The sequence below is a fragment of the Triturus cristatus genome, chromosome 10, assembly GCF_964204655.1.
Source record: "Triturus cristatus chromosome 10, aTriCri1.1, whole genome shotgun sequence".
Taxonomy (NCBI): Eukaryota; Metazoa; Chordata; class Amphibia; order Caudata; family Salamandridae; genus Triturus; species Triturus cristatus.
In genome coordinates this window covers 840965466-840987732 of record NC_140593.1, presented here as the reverse complement: position 1 = coordinate 840987732, position 22267 = coordinate 840965466, and positions in this window count along the sequence as shown.

Below are 22267 nucleotides of genomic sequence, written 5' to 3'. Positions count from 1 at the left end.
ATAGAGATTGGCACTGAAGCTGGAATTCAAATAACAAGTTTATTAATCACTCATAAGTAGGGCTACGTCCACACAGCACTTTCAAGTGCTGACTGAGGTGGTACATGGAATACACAGACCATTGTGCTTATATACAGAGTTTGTTGCAGAGTAAGCATGTAGTTACAAATAGAAGGTACAGGCCTACACAGGAATAGTTACAGCCAGACATGGGCAGATGGGCAATCACTTAGTCAGCAAAGTGGGAGGGAGAACAGAACTGCTTACTATTGTAAAACACAGTTGACAGTTATATCTTTAGCCAGGTGCATTCTAGCAGCTGCAGGCCTTTTCTCAGCACGTACATTGCTTTGGCTCAGTACAGAAGGAGTTAACTAAAGCTGATGACTCAAGCAGAATAGAAAGGCAAGCAACAGTGAAGACGGAAGAATTACATAGCTAACAAAATGGATGCCACAAACAAGATGGCTTTAGCTTATGCTAACTGAAATTATTTCCGATTTCCACACCACTACTTGTTATTGAATGCCTGATGTCATGGCAGACAAACACAACTCCAGCAACAGGCAGGGATTTTGGCCTCTGCGACCACCACTGACACCCCTCGTCATTGGTGCGCTCCCTTAACTGCAGGACCGCCCCTTCGATGTAACATCCCTTGCCACAAACAAAACAAGAAGAAACCCCCAAACAGTGAATCCATCAGTCAATAAACTGGTCAGAATTGTCACACCAGAAAGTCTTTCAGCCTTGTGGATGCAATTGGGTTACCTCGGAGATTATAGCGACTCCAACCATGCCGATTTGTAGGCTCAACACCACCTTCTTAGATCACTCTCTCGACCACACCAAATAGTTGGGAGAACTGCTCCAGGTCTTTAGGACGCCTGTCCCCCGGTCTTGGATCTTCTCCCCCATTCCAGCTTTGGTCTGGGACACTTGACGGATCACTCCAGTCAATCTCATTTTGTTAAGTTTTTTCCACTCTCAAGTCTGGACTCTTCATTCCTTGTTGTCCTGGTGGTGTGCACCTTTTGAATAATGACACATTCCATGTCACTTCTTCCTCGCCTTGCAATCACTACGGCGCCCTGCCAATAGACCACTTACCACGTTTGAGGCTCGAATAGCATCCTGAAATTGCTGCCCAGATGTCAACCCTTTACTAGCACCAGATCACCCATCTTCAGCTCTGAGTCCTGAGCCTGCCGTTGTCAGCTGACTTGTTTGTTCTGATGCTCCCGCCTTTGGAAAACCAGCTGGTCGTCAATGACACCCAGTTGCAGATACTGGTGATAAGGGATGACATCTTGGACTACTTGGTTCATGAAGACTTGGACAGGAGTTGGCCTGTCGTGGCCGTGGCGTGTAGAGTTTAGAGGTATTACTATAGGAATGAGTAAATGGTCCATTCTAGAGGTTAGCCACTTTTGAAATTTGAATAACCTTATTCACCCTCCTCATAACTATTTCAGCCTCTCTGGTGGCCATCATGAAATTTTTTTTTGTCTCACATTCAATGCTTTCAGGTATTCTGCCATCTCTTGGCTGTTGAATAGATGACCATTGTCAGTATGGATTTCTTGAAGTATGCCACGAGTCCTCTCTGCCAACTAATGTCAGACATTGTACAAAGCCTGGAGCGTCTGTTGGGCTTCTGATGTCATTCGCATCCACTGTTATTTTACCAGCCCCCAGAGTCCTGTGGCCACTGCTTGATGCGTTAACTGAAGGTAGTCATTGCGTCGGTAGCTTCCAGGATGATATCGAAGGTTATAGACAGCAGCTGTGATCTCTCCACCATGTACAGACATACTCTTCCATTTCCGCCTCTTTCTACGCTTCCTGTTTTGTCGTTACTTGAGGATGTCTCATAAGAATCTGCTAGGTTGGAGGAGCCCAGCTGATATTCTAGTTCAAAATTGTACTCTTGCAGTTGAAGTATCCATTTCTCAATGTGGGCTAAGGGCTGAGAGGACGACCCCTGGAACAGGGGTACCAGAGGCTTGTGGTCGGTGTAGACCAGTAACGGGTGCCCATACATGTAGAGGTGTGAATGTTGACACCCCAAGTAAACCGCAATCACCTACCTTTTAATCTGCGAATATCTCTGCTCATTTGAGGTCAGCGCCGAACCGGCATAGGTTACTGGAGCCCAAACCCCTCACCACTGTTGATGCAACCGGACAGCTTTCAGCCCCACTGGACTGGCATTCAGGCTAATGGCCGTTGACCTGCTGAGGTCAGAGTTGACCAGGGTGGTGTTGGCCAACAATGCATTTTTTGTGTGTTGAAACTCCTCTTCCTGGGAATCATCCAGGACCCAGAGTGTGGTCGATTTTGTAAGTTCTTGTGGAGGTGAGACAGAGTGGCAAGAACCTTAATCAATCCCTCACAGTAATTTGCAATCCCTAGAAAGCTTATTACTTTGGAGATGTTGGTGGGGCAGGCGCTTTCTTGACATGTCACACCTTCTCAGGATCACGGGCCACACACTCTGCCGAAAATTGATATCCGATGAAATTAATTCCATTCTGCATGAGGGCACATTTCTCTTGGTGCAGTGTCAAATATTTCTCTCTGAGACATTGGTGGACATTCTGTAGCCGTCCATGATGTTCTTCCAGGGTTCTGGCATAGCACAGGATTTGATTGCTGACATTTGTGACACTGTCCAACCCAGCCAGCACCTCACAAATGGCGTTTTGAATTACCTTCACCACACTCGAAATACCAAAATTGAGCCATTTGTACTAATTGAATCCAGTGTGTGGAGAAGGTTGTGATGTATCTAGAGTCGGGGTGTAGAATGAGCTGATTGTACCCTGATCAGATACCCATCCTCCACAATACCCCGCTCCGCTTAATTCTTCGATTATGTCATCAACTGTGGGCATCAAATGCCACTTCTTTTTTGGCGTCATTGGCGAGGCGCATGTCGATGTACAGTCACACTTTTCCCAGTTGCTTGGGTGTTGGGGTGACCACGATAGGGAAAATCAACAGTGCAGGACATTCCACTCATTCTATTGTGTCTGCTCGTTCATGTTTGTGTGGCTCAGCCTCCACCTTCAGCCCGAGGTTAAATGCAATACGTCGGTGTCTTAGAACTACCGGCTAAACTGACCTATTTATGTGAAGTGAAACTGGATTATTCTTCAGGGACCTTGTTCCTGCTAAGAGGTCCTGGAATTCTTCCAGAATGTTTTTGATTGCCCCATGTGTACTCTAAATGTGAACTGTACGAGCCCCAGTTGTTCTGCCGTGTGACAGCTCAGGAGCGTGCCCACTCAATCCTGTGTGACATACACTGGTGCAGATGTCTGATGTGCCCCATCGGAGATCGTAGCTGTGAACTGTCCCACCATGGAGAGTGCTTTCTTCTGTCCATACGCAAAGGCTTTGATTGGTGCCCGAGCCGTTCAGTGTTTCAGTGTTTCTTGGACTTCCCTGGCCATATTGATTGAGCCTGTGATCGCTAGTGCTGCCTCATCCCCCACTCGTACTGAGCACCTTTATGGGTTGGTGAGAGAAAAACCAAGCACCTACAGCTTGTATTGTGTGAACGGTAGCATTCATGGTAACATCAACCATGTCTTCTCTATCTAGGTCACCAGTGTCTGTGTCTATACATTTTACAGTGGCTGTGTGCATGATCCTACTGACTATATAGAGGTGGTTATGCTTGCCACATGCTGTGCCCTTCTTGCCTCGAGTGAGGCATATAGACTGTCGATGTTGAGGCCCCCGTAGTATCTGCACAACCCTTGGGGTGCAAGGCAACCTTTTGGTTTATTTACGGTTTGTCCCTGGATGACCAGGTTGACCAGTTGGGTCTGCACTGGCTTGTGGAGTGCAGCTTCTATGTGGATGACCCTGGCTCACGACAGCTCTTTGGACTGTCCGAGGGTGAGCATGTCTGGTAGAGGCTTCACAGGTTCTTGCAGCATCTGTTCCTTTAGTTTGTTGGAGCGGCACCAGTTGTTTGTCTACACCCCCGTCTCCTAAGTCTATAAATGTGCAGATGCTCGCCAGCTCCTTCAGTAGAGCATGGAACCCTTCAATGTATTCTTCAGGCTATTGGTGGGTCTTTCTGAATATGAACCGTTCATAGTCCAGATTGGCCATCTCCCCAAAATGGGTGTTGAGTACCTTCACCATCGTGTGGTTGGTGTGTCGGGGACCAGCCTCTGTCAGCATGCGTTACAGCTTGTAGATCCCAGCAACAGCCCTATGAAGCAGCATGGCCCTCTTGTGTTCTTCCTCCACCCCTGTCACTGTGAAGTACAGGTTGAACAGTTCCACTATAACTTTCATTTGGTACCTTGGGGCGACAAGGGTCCCTCAACAATGAAAGGCTGGTATGTGTGCAATGAGCATGTACTGGGGATGATCACACCAAACTGATGTGCCGGGGTCACGTAGGGAGCAGTCGTGCCATCTCTAACTCCCCCTCCCCCCCAGGAATGGGCGTCAGCTCTGCACCTCCCTTAGTAGCTGCTTGGTACTTGGAAATTCAGGGCTCTCGCTGGGTTGACCACCTGCATCTGACCAGCTCTTTTACCTCTTATGCACTGCTGCATAGGAAAGTAGTGGCCTGTATGTAGCTCCCTGCAGTCCAAGAGCTTCCGTTTTTATTGAGGGGCGTCATCTCTCTCCATGCAAGGCGACAGTGCAGCATATTACAACGTGTCACATCACCAAACGCCCCAACAGGGCACGGGCCTCTTCCTCATCTAAACACCTCACTCTCTGTCCTCCAGGTGCTGCTGGAGATGCCTCTCTACGTCATCACGCAATGGCGTAAGTATGGGGCCCACTGTTCCTGTAGAGGGGTGCCGGGGAGGGGCTCACCTTGAGTCCTCCCGCACCGTGGCCGAGCCTCAGCTGGGCTGCCACTCAAGCACCATTCAGCCCGACACACGGGGCGTGCTCGTACCGCCACTCTACCGTGAAGCAGGGCGGGTTCAAATCTGAATCTCTGCCAGCAAAGCACGTGCTAGGAGCCACAGAACAGTTCTAGTTGCCATGTGTGAGGTCCTCTTTGTATGTCTCATAGGCATATAAACTATTGGTACACTACACAGTTCTAATACTCATAATAACCGATGTGAACAATAGGGCTGGCATTTGTATTGAATGCCTGACGTCATGTTAGGCGAACATAACTCCCTCAACAATCAACATGGAAGGTTTTGTCTTCTGCGACTATTGCTGACACCCATCATCATTGGTGCACTCCCTTCAAACCAGGAACTCCCCTCTGACACAAAAAGAGTCTAGCATTGCCTAAGCCAGGTGGACGGGCTATTCGAAAAGCCAGGTCTGATGTCTAGCGGTAGGTGTTCCAACCATTTAGGAATGATGTAGGAGAAGGCCTGACCTGCGGATTTGGTTCTGTGTATCCATGAGATGTCTACAAATAAGAGTCTGGCTGAGTAGAGATATGTGTATGGTTTGTTTAAGGAGACAGGGACTATTGAGGTAGGCTGGCCCAATGTTGCATAGTGCTTTGAAGGTGTGAGTGAGAAGTTTGAGCTGTGCACGTTTGTGTATAGGAAGCAAATGGAGCTCCTAGAGGTCCAGTCTGATATGTATGTTACGTGGGAGGTTCTGGCTGCTTAGTTCTGGATGCTTTGCTGCTGAGGTGTTTGTTAATTCTGGCATAGAGTGGTTTCCTGCAGTCCAGTTTGTCAGTGACGAGGGCGTGCATTACGGTTTTACTGGTGCTGTTCAGGAACCATTTGAAGATTTTCCTCATTATCTTCTGTTGTATGTTCACTGCATGGCCCATTGTAGTTTTCCCTATGTTAGCCAAAGTGTGCATGTTATAGGCAGAATTTTCCTTTGCACCTGTTACTATATAATCACTCTTGCCTTTGTGCCACATCGTATTTTCACACAGAACCTGCATATGTTTTCGTGTTCTGTTCTTTTTCCAGGACTTACCCTGCACACCACAGACAAGGTGAAATAACAATGACCCTTGTTTTTTCTCTGGTCAGGCACTAGTACCTAGACATAACACGAGAATGCAGCTGTTGTTTGTGAGCACCCATGTCTTGTCATGTAGATTAGCACAGAGGTCCAAAAAGGACACTTAAAGAGAGAGTTCTGAGACAAGAGCACAGCATCAACCGAGATGTGGAGCGTCCATCTGTGTATGCTAAGGTACGGGGTTCACCACTAATCCCAGAAATCGTTATTAAATATGAGATCACTATCAAATATGTGAGTTTGACATGTCTGCTGTACATAAAACGTTTGTTTAAAGACTAAACTTTTGCTCCATGTGTAATGAGAATGTATCCCACATAAAGGGGATATATAACCCGTGACTTACCTCTTAGTTCACTAATAGCATTGTCATCAGGGCGGCGCAGGAATATTTCTGAGTTCATGTTCAAAAACTTTCCATTTTAATAAGTATATCACTAAACCATGTCGTTTTAATAAACTCTCACTTACAGACAACACATTTTCCATTGAAATGGCAAAAAATTGTCCCAATTACATGCAGTTTTACACATACAACTATATAGCGTGCAAATCGCAATGTGTGGAAATCAGGTTACTTCAAATATTTATCATTTGTACATCACCAAGGAAAGTCTTCTGATTTAATATGATCCTATTAAAATCCTTATTTCTGTCACACTTCAGAATCACAAGAAATGGGCTTTCCTTAATGCTGATACATTTTGAAATATTTATACAGTTTATTTACAAGTTCTTCAAATGTTGCATGTTAGAATAAAACTGGCATCCTACAACCTTTCATTTCACACTCCTTGTACAAGAGCATGATTGTCAGACAATCCAGGTATCCACTCTACAAAAACTTCTAATTTGCAGTCAGTGAAAGAAAAATATACACTATTCTCCAGGATAAGCCAAGCAGCAATTTGTAAGAAGAAACAAACTGACATTTGAACTCTGCCTTTGAATAACACAGCAAATGCGACAAGATAAATACAAGGTCAAAGGCATCTTTATTGTTCATTCACTTTCTGAATAAAAAGAACACCTGTTCTTTGCCAGCTTCAGCTCTCCTCCCAGCACAGGCCAGCAACCCTAAAAATAAATCTCCCTGAATCAATCGGGCTCACCATAGAAAGTGGGCGATTAGGTCGAGCCTTGGCAGCGCATGCGCTGCTCTGCGAGCTATGCTGTATTGAGTAAAGGATTTGAAGTTATGCTCACTCTCCACCCATATTTTTCATTGGCTTGTGTCTGTGTCCTTTGTAAATGCCGGCTTCTGATTCCTTAATTGCGTTCTTAGTCCCTCCTTAGTACCGTCATGTCTTCATTTGAAACCTCCCATGGCGACTGTCCCTTTTCCTTCTGTTGGGACACAGTCTGTTTTATTTGGTCTGTAAGCACTATTTTCTTTTGTGGGTTTTGCCCTACTGCAGGCACAATGTGCTTTCCTTACATTCAGCGCACCATGCAAGCCTTCACTTTCCAAACAGCCGGGACAAATACCCGTTTTTGCACAGGCGATTTCACTGCCTCACATGCGTTTAGAGTGCCTCACTAACTCTGCTAATTAGATGCAGAAGGGGATACCACCTGGGTGTCTCACTGAGGAACCTGGTGTTGGGAAAGTTTGGGCTTGCGCCTGCACCACATTGATGAAAGGTCTAGTCACGTCTGCTGGATGTGACTCATGTGGCTCAATGCCGAGGCTAAACCCTGACAGTGGGATAGGGCGTCTGCTAAATGTGGCTCGTGCGGATCTGTAGTCAGTGGGTCGAGGCTTGAGCAAAACAATAAAAGAGGGTTAGCCTAGGAGGGCTACACTTATGAAGCGCTTTGTGGAGAGCGCCGTGTTTCGGATGCAGAGAGCACAGCATGGGTCACGTGTGATTGCTTCGGGGCCTCACCACTCATTTAAAGTTGTGCTCAGAAGTCTGTGTGCTTGTTGTGTGAGGAGCAGTCAAGTCACATCAGGAAGCAAGCATCTGCAATGCAATAGGTCTCACATTTACGCAAGATTGAGCGATTGGCATTGTAAATGACAATGCCTTTTGTTTATGTTTTGGCTGTTAAAACATAAATAAAAGGTATTGTCATTTACAATGCAAATAGCTTAAACTCTCGCAAATGCAAGACCTATTGCATTGCAAATGCTTGTTTGAACCCTGTTTGACTCTCACATCTGGTGTATGCAACTCAAAGAAATGATCTAATGTTTCAGAAAATGCAAAAAAGAATGAAAATAACATTTATGATACAACCGAGTCAGACAGTGATAACTGAGATGATTCCAGTACTTTCATATTGCGATTAGTGGTTGTTAACCACCCAAAGATAACAACAGACCTTTCCACCTCATGTTTGGGAGTAGAATGCAGTACAAATAAATAACCTAATGTTGTTCTGGTGAATGCACAAAAGTATGATTTAATAATTGTAATACCACTGATTAGACAATGAAAATGGAATGATTTCAATACTTTCTGCTCTGGTCCGACCTGTTAAAAGGTCAAAAGAAGTCTATGGCCCCTCCCCTAGAGACAGGAGTTTCCCAGACCACTGTCAGTTGTTATACATTCCACTGTTAACCCTTGTTTGATCTGTCTCTTATTCAGTGCGGTGGTTCCACAGCTGCCACTGTATGAGATGCTAGAAAGGTTTCCACCAAATGTGGGAGGTTCACGTTGCCTAAAGGTTAAGGTGTATGAATCTCAGTCTCGAAGTTAATGGTTCGAGTCCTGGCATCTCCGTGGTCATGTGTCTGTTTCATTTAAAGAATCTTGAGACTATTTGTAACAAGAAAAAGGTAATTTGTGTTTGTGATCCAAACGTTTGGATTGATGGCATGGGTCTATTGCCCAGACAAGCTTTCAGATGTTGCGGAGCCACATACTAATATGCAGGAGCTCACAGAACAAGCCAAGGAGTCTAAGATTCAATAGATAGTCTTGTCTAACTGGGCTCAATGAGCTTTGTGTTTTGCTGATGTTGCCAATGTGGCCATTTAGCTGGAATGTTACCAAATTTTGTTGCTCAAGATTGATTACAAATTGTGTGAACTTGCAAGCTCCAAGACTGGTTTATCAGCTCAGGGTTTTCTTTTGTCAATGGCTGTTGCAAATGGGTCTTGCCCATTTAGTATGCCAGGATTTCAAGGCTTTTTGATCACCTGGTTTTTGGACCTTTACTGTGGGTGAGTCTCACTACCCAAGTCTCACTCACGATAAATGCATGGTAATTGCGTTTTACCTCCAGTTTCCGCCTTTTAAGATCAAGTTGCTGCGACACAACTAGGTTGAGGGGCACTGGGCTGGTCACACATGAACACATTTGCACATGTTTGAGGGCTGCACTTGGGAGAATACAATTGTGCACAGCCTAGTAGCTGCATACACGTACCCTGCCAGTATCCGCCTTTTAAGATAAAGTTGTTGCGATGCAACTTGGTTAAGGGGCACTGGGGTGGTCACACGTGAATACATGTGCATACGTTTGAGGGATGCACTTAAGAGACTACAGTTGTGCACAGCCTGGCAGCTGCACACAAGTACCCTGCCTGTGGCAATTTTAAACTTCAAATTTGAGCTGTCAAAATACCCCTTTTGACAGGCCTACACCTTCCTTTTAGATACTAATTGGTCACCTGTAAGTCAGCCGTATTGTCCATAAAGGTATGGTGCATGATATTTAAAAGCAGGACCTGTAGAAATCAATGTCTAACATGTCCTTACAGTGAAATATCCACAAAAACGATTTTTACTGTAGCAATGTTCGCTGCTTCCATGTGGAATCATTGTGTTACCTTGTTACATTTATTAAAAGCTATATTTGGATTGCTAGCAGCTAGAGAAATACTTTTTTCACTCCTTTTAATTGTAATTAAAATCCTCAATAATGGTAAAGTCTGATTTTAACATAATGGACCTTTCTGTGAGCGGCAAGCTGTCTGGGCTGGTGATGGCTCTCCCACTAAGAAATGTGTATTGGAGCCAGACATGGGATAAAGCGGCCTGGGTGTAGTGGGGTGTGGGTCTTACTGCCTTGATTACACGTCAAAGGCACCTGCCTCCATCACACACAAAGGAACTTGTCACCAGACCTTTCCGTGCCTTTGTTGCACTAGCTTGAACAAAGACAAAAACCCAGACAAGAAGGAGGAACTGACCAGTTTTAGGGTTAGACAAAGGGGTATTCCACACCCACAAGCTGGCACTGGGCATAAAGGTTGCATCCTTAGGGTACATCAAGACCCTGGACATGGATGGTGATGGTGGCAACACCATGTGCAGCTGGAAGTGCAAGCCACCTGATGCCCTGATAGGTTAAGGTCTCTGTCTGCAGCCAACCCTCAGGACTAGATGGCTCTCTCCAGGGCCAGTGATGGACTGTCATTCCCCTGGGGACCAGTTAGAGAAAGATCCAGACTTCTGTGTCCCAGCATGAGGAGAGGGGCATCAGGAGCCAGGCAAAAGAGAAAGACTGGTGCAGGGAGCCAGTGAAGCCATCTCCCTGCAGAATGTGCCCTTTTTGAGGCCAGAAGGCGTGCTGAAACTGCTATTGATGGCTAGAGCTCACAAGATAATAACTGTTAAAGTTTGTTGATTTTGACCTTTTGTGAAGAAAACTGAGTGCATGGGGCTCTGCTGCACTTCTAAATTATTTCCACAGCAGTGGGTCAGTAAACGGGAGTCAGCACAAGCTTATTTATTTTGCCCAGGAAGAGACTGTGTGGGGCCCCCTCCCCCAACTCCGTCTTAAGACTCCACCCCCGGCTGGCACCATTATACTGGGTACTGGGACCCCAGACATTTAGGGGCCGATTCCGATCCTGGAAAAACGCTGTACAAATCGTGCTATGGAGCGTTTTCCCCATACAACTCGTACTTGTAAAGATTCCCCTACAACCTAGGAAGTACGATCCGTACAAATAGACGCTCTCCATACAAATTGTAAAAAAGACCATACAACTCGTAAATACAAGCGATTCCGATTCGGATTGCCCTGCACGCGACGTTCACATGTATTCCCGGCAGCAGTTTACAAACCTTCAAGTACGATTCGTACAAACGTTACTCCGTACAGCTCTTTTTTTACAGGAGCCAAAAAGTGCCGGGAAAACATTGTACGCCCCGAAAACAGTACGAGACGGACCCCCCATGTACGAGTCGTACACCTCATGAATACAGGTGTACGGTGCGTATGTACGGTGCGTACCGATGACACGGAAAGTGGGGTACGGTGCGTATATACGCGCTGAAGGGGTACTGGTCGTGTACGCACCGTACAAGCACCGTACCCCAAAATTGCGTATGTACGGTGCGGACCCCAAAATCGCGTATGTACGGTGCGTACATGCGCGATGTTGGGGTACGCTCCATACACACGCCTCGCATGTGGGGGGACCCCTGTACGCCTCATACCCCTATACGACCCGTACCCCGGTACGAGTCGTACCCCCAGAACGAGTCATACCAGGGTACGAGGCGTATAGGGGTTCGCTTCGTAGCCCTGTACGAGTCGTTCCCCATATATAGGCCATTTTCCATACAAATCGCATGCTGACAACCCGGTACGAATCGTACTTGACGGGTTGTACAGCCTTTTTACAAATTGTATGGTCTTTTTTACAAGTCGGTGTCGTACAGCTTTTCCCGATCCGATTTGTAAGGATCGGGTCGATCTGTATGTATTTTTCCCGTACGAATCGTACTACACGGGTTGGAAGGGACTTGTACGATTTGTATGGAAAAAAATACGGATCCGATTTGTATGTAAAATAAAAGTCCAGGATCAGAATCGGCACCAGAATGTCAGGAGGAGTGCCCCAGGACCCCATTCCTGGGGCCCACAACAACAAAAGACTCTCGCCCATAAGGATGCGGACAGAGAAGTTCACCTATTGGTGGGGGGGAAGTGGGGGGCTTCCGGGTAAAGCGGGAGTGGGCTACACCAACATGAACCCAGGCTGCGAGTGCCCGGGATGGGACCAGTGCACCCATCTAAAAAAAAAAAAACATATAAAAACAAAGGAAGTAACGTGGCATGGAATCGCCATAGAAGCTCGCAACGGAAGAAAAACATCTAATCATTTATTCATTTTTATGCACCAGGAGTGCCTCATAATGCACTGTGGGCCTAATTTGCATATTGTTTTCCTTCTTGTGGTGCCCAAAGAGGGCCGGGGCACAACCAACATACATTTTAAGTGCAGTGCGTTTGCAGGGAATGCAGCGCCCCAGCCCACTTCATGGATTAAGGACATGAACCCTATGTCTCCCTGGTCACAGAATGCATCACCTGGGGAGACTTTTAAACAGTACTGAAGCACTGTGGGCTGCAGCTTCGCTCTCCCACTAGGAGTGAATTGCTAACAATGTCAATTAGTAAACGTTGCAATATTATATTAGCAATAATGATTGTGTTTACTGATTCCAGTCATATGATGAAGATTTTTAACATTGGTATTGTTTCTATAATGCAGGTGACCCCTTGACAAAGACAAAGGCTTGCCTTCTATTGTTATGTGGTGGCCCCATGACAAACCCAATATGCTTGTTTTGTGGACAAATACAGTAACCCCTTGAGAAAGCCAATAAGCTTACCTTATATTTTATTATGATAATCCAGTGCAAAGCCAATTGGCTTACCTTATATATTTATGTGGTGACTTCCTGAAAAGCCAATTGCCTGTTTTATTTAACATTCCACCTCTTTATATTGTGTTGTTCTCCCTGGTTGGGTTGGGTGGGGTACTGTTCTGGGGGGAGGGGGAGGGGGGGGAATGGGTCAGCACTCAGTGGGTATCAAATGCGATTATTTTAATGTCACCAAATGTCTTTCCATCTACCCTATGTATATATTTGTACATTAATGTGTAGTATTTAGTAGTGTGTGTTATAAATGCACTTTTCCTTTTTCAAAGAAAAAGCACAGACTGGACATTTAGGTGCCGATTCCGATCCTGGAGAAACCGGGTACGAACCGTCGGTCGGAGCGTTTTCTCCGTCCGACTCGTACCCGGGAAAAAAACATTACAAACATGCAAGTACGATTCGCACGGAAACACCATTTCCGTACGAATCGTAAAAAACACCGACCGACGAAAATATACATACAAATGTGATCCGGGAAAGCGCCGACGTGACGTCGGGACGCATTCAGGCTGCGTTTCACGAACCAGGAAGTACGATTCGGACCGACAGCAGACCGGACGTCAATATTTTTACGGCACCCAAAAAGTGCCGGAAAAGCGAAGTACGCCGCGATGCGAGCGGAATTGGGCGCCCGGTACACACCGTACCCCCCCCAGCCCCCCGTATGTATGCGCCGTCCCCCCCAGCCCTCCGTATGTAAGTGCTGCCCCCCCCAGCCCCCCGTATATACGGTGCGGACCCCCACCCCACCCCCCGAATATACGGAGCGTACCCCCACCCCCGTATGTACGGTGCAGACCCCCACCCCCGTATGTACGGAGCGTACCCCCACCCCACCCCCCGTATGTACGGTGCGGACCCCCACCCCACCCCCCGAATGTACGGAGCGTACCCCCACCCCCGTATGTACGGTGCGGGCGCGTAGCGCTGGGGGTCCGCGCCGTACATACGGGGTTGGGGGTACGCTCCGTACATTCGGGGGGTGGGGTGGAGGTCCGCACCGTACATACGGGGGTGGGGGTACGCTCCGTACATTCGGGGGGGTGGAGTGGCGGTCCACACCGTACATACGGGGGTGGAGGTCCGCACCGTACTTTCGGGGGTGGGGGTCGGGGTCCGCACCGGACATACACGGAGGGGGGCTGGGGGTACGGCGCGTCCATCCGTGGGGGGGGCTGGGGGGACGGCGCGTACATCCACGGGGGGGGCTGGGGGGGACGGCGCGTACATCCGCGGGGGGGCTGGGGGGGACGGCGCGTAAATACGGGGGCTGGGGGGGACGGCGCGTACATCCGCGGGGGGGCTGGGGGGGGACGGCGCATACATACAGGGGCTGGGAGGGACGGCGCGTACATACGGGGGGCTGGGGGGGACGGCGCGTACATACGGGGGGCTGGGGGGGACGGCGTATACATACGGGGGGCTGGGGGGGGAAGGCGCGTACATACGGGGGGCTGGGGGGGACGGCGCGTATGCGGGCACATGTCTCCATGGTTGCTATTGAGGTTCGCTCCGCGCGGTGTTTTTTCCATACGGTTGTACAATCGGACGGACGGGATGGGTCGTACTTGCGCGCTCGAACTTCATTTTTCCGATTCGTACGTAAAATCGTCCGGGGACGTGTCGGACACTTTTTCCGACCCGAGGACGTGTGGGGGAATTTTCCCAATGCGATTCGTATGTATTTTTTCCCATGCGAATCGTACTTGCCAGTTTGTACGGTACTTGTACGATTCGGACGGAAAAAAATCCGGATACGATTCGTACGGAGAAAATTTTTCCAGGATCGGAATCGGCCCCTTATTGAGCATTGTTGTTTAGTACTAGCCGACAGAGAATCTAGCCCAAACCACTTCCCCTGGCAATGGACCACTCTGGTTTGTTATTCCGAAGGAGTCAGATGCTACATGGAGTGCTTCGTTCCAGTAAGGAGACAACTGTGGACCTCTTACTTGCACAGCCCTCCCACCCTGCCCAACTAATAACCCGATATCTTAAAGTGGCCAATTTACAAACAAAATGGAGAGACGGGTCAAAGTGTTTCCTCACTGCACTAAGTACTCTTTGAAGAGGGTGTTTGTGTTTCTTTACATGGAATATAAAACTAATTCTGCAATTGGTCCAAACATAGCCTGCATATGACTCCCTAATGCTGTAAACGAAGCTCGCTAATTTGCTGAATTTCCTTTTGAAAGAGTCTTAAATAATAGGATTCTAGGTGTCTCTACAAGACATTTTTCTCCTTAGAGGTGTTCTTCTCTGTCACCAGACACTCAAACAAGGCCTCAAGTAGCGTGAAGTATCCTTATTTTCCTCCTAATCCATAGCTGCTTGTGGCAACCTTACCTACTATCACTTAAAGACTACTGAATGATTTAAGAACGTTCCTCTTCTCATTTGTTAAACTTTCTAGAAAGAAAACAGGCTCTATTACCTTCTACTACTGTTTCTCTTGGGATTCTTTTGTTGATGTTCTTCGTTTCTGCTATGGAGTTTAATGTATTGTCACTTTAAGAAAAGATGTTGTCACTTCCTGGTGACTACTATTTATACAATAGACTCATGACTGATTGTTGATTTAACGTTTACTCAGCCGTTAGTTTGTGACCCAAAGTTTGCTGGTAAGTGTACTTTTTTATGAATTATGGCTGCCGTAATAAAAGTAGCAGTGTAAGAAAGCACATATTCACCCGCATATTTAATAAGAGGAATTTTCTTCAATATTCTAGCTAAATAAATCTGCAGTATTGACTTGTGGATTTAGAGAATTACTCCATGAGTCACAGCCGCCTGATTTACATTCAGTTTTATTTTCCCAATCTGCCTAAGTTGAAACATGTGACAGCCCAATGTGTGTTTGGTAAACAGACACAATATCGAATTCAAAATATCGACAGGACAGAATATCGAGTTTTTAATAGAGAACGGACAGAATATCGAATTGCCAAAATATAGTGGTGAAGAATATCGAAAATCAGGTAAGAAATAAAATATCGATTTAAATAATATAGAAGCAATTAACATCGACAGTCATAATATAGTTGTTAAAAATATCGATTTTTTTTATAGTGTTTTAAGTGTTAGTATATGTGTTAAAAGTATGTATAAATTTTGGAATGTATGTTTGAATATTTTTAAAGTAATGAATTTTATGTTATTTAATTTTTGTGTAATTTAATTCCGTAGCGGGTTGTGGGTTTATAGGGGATTAGGGTGGGAAGTAATTTAATTATAGTACATGAAATAATAATTTTTAGGAATTATTAATTATTTTTAATTTAATTTTGCGTTTTACTTCTGTAGCGGGTTGTGGGTTTATAGGGGAAAGGGGTGGGAAGTAATTTAATTGTTATTAGGTAATTATTAATTGGTATTGAAAGTTAATTTGTTGTTGATTAATTAATTGGTAAATATTTTGTATTATTGGTAACTAATTAGTATTAATTGTTTAATTGATAATTATGTTAATTTTATTAATTCATTATTTGTGGCGGGTTGTGGGTTTATAGGGGAATATGGTGGGAATTAATTTAATTGTAAATAATTAATTATTGAAATAGTTTTTGTATATTGCTAATTAATTTATTCTTAATTAATTATTAATTGGTATTAATGTTATTTATTAATTTCTGGTATTGAAAATTAATTGGCTGGTAATTAATTATTAATAGGTTATTAATAAAAAACCCATTGGTATTTTTAATAAAGTAATTATTAAATATTGTTTGATTGGTAATTAATTTAAATATTTTTTTAGTATTAATAATTTATTTATTTTTAATAAAATATTAAATTATTATTTTCCCTACTATTGCACTCACTGGAGTGGGAATAGTAATTTTTACCCCTACGCTATCTAACGCTTTCCCTACTATTGCACTCACTGGAGTGGGAATAATAATTTTTACCCCTACGGTATCCAACGCTTACTCTAGAGTTGCACTCACTGGAGTGGGAATAGTAAATTTTACCCTCCCGCTATCCAACGCTTTCCCTACTGTTGCACTCTCTGGAGTGGGAATAGTCATTTTTACCCCTACGCTATCCAACGCTTACCCTACAGTTGCACTCACTGGAGTGGGAATAGTAATTTTTACCCCTACGCTATCCAACGCTTTCCCTACTGTTGCACTCTTTGGAGTGGGAATAGTAATTTTTACCCCTATGCTATCCAACGCTTTCCCTACTGGTGCACTCTCTGGAGTGGGAAGAGTAATTTTTACCCCTACGCTATCCAACGCTTTCCCTACTGTTGCATTCTTTGTAGTGGGAATAGTAATTTTTACCCCTACGCCATCTGACGTTTTCCCTACTGTTGCACTCACTGGAGTGGGAATAGTAAATTTTGCCCTCCCGCTATCCAACGCTTTACCTACTGTTGCACTCTCTGAAGTGGGAATAGTAATTTTTACCCCTACGCTATCCAACGCTTTCCCTACTGTTGCACTCTCTGGAGTGGGAATAGTAATTTTTAGCCCTACTCTATCCAAAACTTTCCCTACTGTTCCACTCTTTGGAGTGGGAATAGTATTTTTTACCCCTACGCTATCCAATGCTTTCCCTACTGTTGAACTCACTGGAGTGGGAATAGTAAATGTTACCCTCCCGCTATCCAACGCTTTCCCTACTGTTGCACTCTCTGGAGTGTGAATATTAATTTTTACCCCTATGCTATCCAATGCTTTCCCTATTATTGCACTGTCTGGAGTGGGAATACTATTTTTTACCCTCCCGCTATCCAACGCTTTCCCTACTGTTGCACTCTCTGCAGTGGGAATAGTAATTTTTACCCACTCGCTATCCAACGTTTTCCCTACTATTGCACTTACTGGAGTGCTAATAGTAAATTTTACCCGCCCGCTATCCTACGCAAAAAATATTGCATTTTTTTAATTAATATTACATTAATATATATGTATTCTTTTTATTTTTTTACTTACATTAATTTTTTTATTAATTTTAAAGTAATTTAAGTATTTTTAAGTATGTTTCAGTTAATTACATGTTTTATTTCATTAATTTTACATTAATTTTAAGACATTTACAATAATTCGATATTGTGACTAATTCTATTTTTTACAATGATATTTTGGATTCTATATTTTTGTACTTACCTGTCTGGAGATAGGGCTTCGATATTTTGGCATTCTATATTTTTCCTTCGATATTTTGGCAATTCGATATTCTTCTTCTCGATATTTCGTCAGTGATCCGTGTGCTTTCTAGCAGGGTACATCAAGTTAGATGTTGACACTTAAGCTGACACACAAATGTGTTAGTGCATTTTTTATAATTTTTTTATTCATTAGAGTTTTGGCGATTTGTGTTGTTTTAAAAGCGGGATCACACTCCCTTCAACAATCCCGAAGAGGCCACAAATAGATTGCCTGAAACGCGTCGACTATATGTTAAGAGAAGTCCACGCTGACAGTTGGAAGAGATTAATTGACTTAAGGACTGCCCGCCTAACCTCATTGGATGTTCTGCACATAAGCATTAGGTGATGGCTACAGATCTCTAGATGGATCCTACTTGAAAACACACATTGACCAGTCAAATGTTTTAACTATTCACATGCATACGAGGACAGTGCGACTGTGTCTTAAAGACCTTGTAACCTTGTATGTAAGAAGTAGCTAGATAATAAATTGTTGATGTATAGTAACACTAAAGAGGCATCTTTATTCAAAAGTTTCATCAATGCATTGTTTAAATGATGTTTTTGTCCAATAATTATTTGTGTTATTGTTGACTAAAAAAATCAGACTTATCTCGCCGGAGTTATTACTGTTCCATTTAGGAGATCAATATTCCAGGTGAAGACTAGTGCATCAGTGGAAGGGTAAACATGGGATTCAGGATTACAGAGACTCATTCAGAACTGAATGAGTTGGTGACAAAGGCATATGAGGGAGAATTATCTTCAGAGGTTTATCTGTCCGTGCCTTCACTCTCCATTGAGAAATAACATTTATCTCTATTAGGCATTCTGGAGGTAGTGGGGTTTGCCTTAGTGTTGTTTCCTTCAAACAGTGAGCATGGATCCATGGAAGTCAGTCTCAAAGTATGGCTGAGGGTAAAAGTGAGTCAGCTTTGTGGGCACCCTATGTGGCAAACAGCACTAGGTCTCCGTGACACAAATGCAATGACTTGACTCTCCTTTTGTCCACATATTGCGTCAACCTGATGAGCAAGCGGCTGCAGTTTCTAGCACGAAAGGGGCTGCTTTGTCTCCTCGACTTGTTATCTTCCTTTCACAAAACAACTCAGCATGTGAATTTTCAGTGGTACTGTGGCACATGTCTTAGTGGTCTTTCTGGGTTTGATGGGCAATCTGAGTTTGGCAACTTGCATAGCCACCTTCAGTCTGGTGAATAAGTGTTCAAGGGTGCAATTTGTATGTAGCTGCAGATGGTGATATGTTGGTGGTAACAAATATTGAGCTAGCAGATTCCTTAAAATCTTTTGAGTTAGAAAGGTGGATATTTCCATGTTTCACAAACCTGGATATCCTGACTGTTGAGAAGAGTTTGTTCAAAACAGGAATAACAATATTCACAGAGACTCTGATAATTCTGAACAAATAAGATTGTCCACAGATTCTCTAGAAATTGTAAATACGCTTCTATTACAAGCCAGTGGTATTGTGCATTCTGGATTGTCCCAAAGAAGTCCCAGATCATTTGTGACAGTGGAGCCATTGGTAAAGTTCCAGGCATGTTGTGTTTTTTGTTGGTTCTTTGAAAAATGGCTAATACTTTTTCTACATTTTCATCCAGAAATGCAAACCATGCTTACAGCCTTATTGTCGTGTCTCAGCCACAATTTGGGGCATATTAACAAGGGCCGGCGATAAATATCGCAAAGCGCGCTTAGCACTTGCATATTTATCGCCGGCTATCTCTGGAATTTATCGCCCGGTTTGCGCTTTATTAACAACTCGCATCGCCAAGGCGATAAAAATTATAGTGATAGTTGGGATATCGCCGTTTTCCATGGTGAAAACGGCGATATCCTAGATGATAGGGCCTGTGGTCTTAGCCACAAAATACACCCCCCATGTTAAGTATGCCTTAGTCAGGAATTTAACGGACGTTAAATTCCTGCGTTAAGGCATACTTAACGCGATTTTAAAAATCGCTACCCTCCCTTGTTAATATCGCGAAGATGCCTTCGCAATATTTTCCCAAGGGAGTCTTGTCAGGCACGCTTCCTTTGTATCTCATTAGCGATGCGATCATAGGCGTGCTGCAAACGGGCGCTAAGTCAGCAAGACACACGATAGCGTGTCTTTGCTGATAAGGCGATGATATTATCGCCGCTTTTCGCCCAAAAACTGACGCAAAAGCGGCGATAATTTCATATCGCCGCCTTGTTAATATGCCCCTTTGTCTTGTGCCATTCAAGAGTCAAGTGCCCAACTTGTTTCCTCATAATCTCCAGAATGATTAGTAGAGCCCCTTGTAATATCTGTGACATAGTGGTTCACCATGAAAATGCTGAAAGGGTTCCAGATACCCTCTTGTGAGTTACCTTGGTCTCTTCAGCACTGAGTGCGTATGAGTTAAGAACAGCAGTCAACTTGGAATTGCTTGAGTGGCCTTTATTATGTCTACTTTGTTATCTCTACTGGCCGGGTTTGCTTTATACCATATCATTTATATTCTTTAGCAACTGAAGGCCAAGATGTGGTGTACCATAAAGGAATTCTTGACAAGAAATCTGTAGGTTCAGGTCCTTTCCAGGCTTGTATATGATGTGTATGATTCGACTGCAGTAGCTAGGATACTACAAACCCAGAGAACTCACTCATATGCTGCTGGATAGCAATCTATGGTATGTTCAAGTTGTATGGAAATCAGAAGAGAAGATAAAGACTATCGCACCTCGCCCAATAGTGTAACTGGTTATTCACCATTCACCTCTCTCAAAGGGAGGATCCCCAAAACTAAACTTACCCCACCTGTGTTGCTAAGGAATGACATGTGTGGTAAATCGCAACGAAATCTCCAGAAGAGTAGGTGAACATCAAGTCAAATACAAGGTCAGATATGACCGGACCAAACATGTCAAAAATCATATGTTCAAAGAAGGAGAATGGGTCCGTGTGGACTTGCCCAAAGCGCGCAGAAAAGAAGCGTCCAGATTTTCCGATCCTTGCAGAATAACAAGGGTAGGGAAAAATGTAGTCCATCTTAACAACGGTCAAACATGGAGCATGGACAGAATCATCCCTCATGAACAAGGGGGTGATCTCGGCAACGGTAGGAATCCAGAGAGAGTCAGAGGTTCTCGGTCCCAGCAGATCTCTGAGAACAAGAAGCTCACCTGCTTGGACCAGAGATGTTTGTGTTATGTGAGAGACACTGTTTCTTTGTTTTTCTGCATTCCGTTGCAGGCCTTGTTAATTATTCGCATTGTTATTGTAATTTAATGCTTTTGACATTTTCCCTGCTTTCCTGTTCCTGCTCTTGCTCGCTTTTCTTCCTCCTCTCCTCTTCCTCTCTGCTGCCCTTTCTTTCTTCGCCCTAGAGGTGTGTTGCAATCTATTCCACTTGGTATGTTCCGTCCCCCCTCCCCTGCACCTCCTATTGGTCTTTCCCCTCCTCTGTTGCCAACATTCCTCAGTGCCCTCCTGAGAGCTGCCTGACACCTGTGGTGGTGAGAAGACTAATAAAGAATCCTTATCTTCATACCTTACTTATGTCTTCATTTTAACAGACGTCATGCTAAGGCATGAAAGAATGTCATTTGATAGTGTATCTGTAATGACATGGATATGAATCAATGGTTGTAACGGGGTGGGAGGCGTACACTCAGCTGTAATGAAGGATGGACGAACAGCACTGCAGAGCACTTTGTGTAGATCTCACGTAGTAATAATTTGAAGAGAGTGAGAAAGAATGCAGAGGGTTGGTATAAGACGAATCAAACCAATTTAAAAGAATTGCTGATATGGGGTAATGCATACATCGATTTATGAATTCGTACCCTGTGTCAAACTACCAAATAACCAACATCTCGAGTTTATTCAAATGAAGGTTTTTTCTTAATACTAAAATCTATAACGAGCAATGTATTTGCATAAAGTGTTGAATCAATAGTATCCACTGGCAAATTCTCAGTTATGTTCAAATTGACATTTTCACCTAACTATAACAACTCTGTGACATTGTTTTTTTACTGTACATTTATATATATACAGGATACAAATGGCAGCCTATTACCAATGCGTTTCAACTCCTACTGTAGTCTTGTAGGTACACGGTGAAAGTATGCAGTCATTTAATAACATTTCAAGGAGACAAAGAAATGACAAAAATCATGAACATGAAAGAAATACTACTATTCTTTTGGCATTTGGATCGGATATCAGTTCTCAACTAATTCAAATCATCATACTACCTCTCTAATAAATGTATCCATGTAACCAAAGGACCCCAAATACACTGAACAGCCAAAGTAGCCCAGTTAAATGCCTTATAAACTAAACATTCAGAATGTGCACTGGGTAGTCCTATTTGCGACAGGAATTGGATTGTAAGCACCAAACGTAGACTACAGAACGGTTGGGAGAACAGGTGTGAGGTCAGCTAGGTCTAAAAAGGAGACTTTATAGCGACCATTCTGACCAT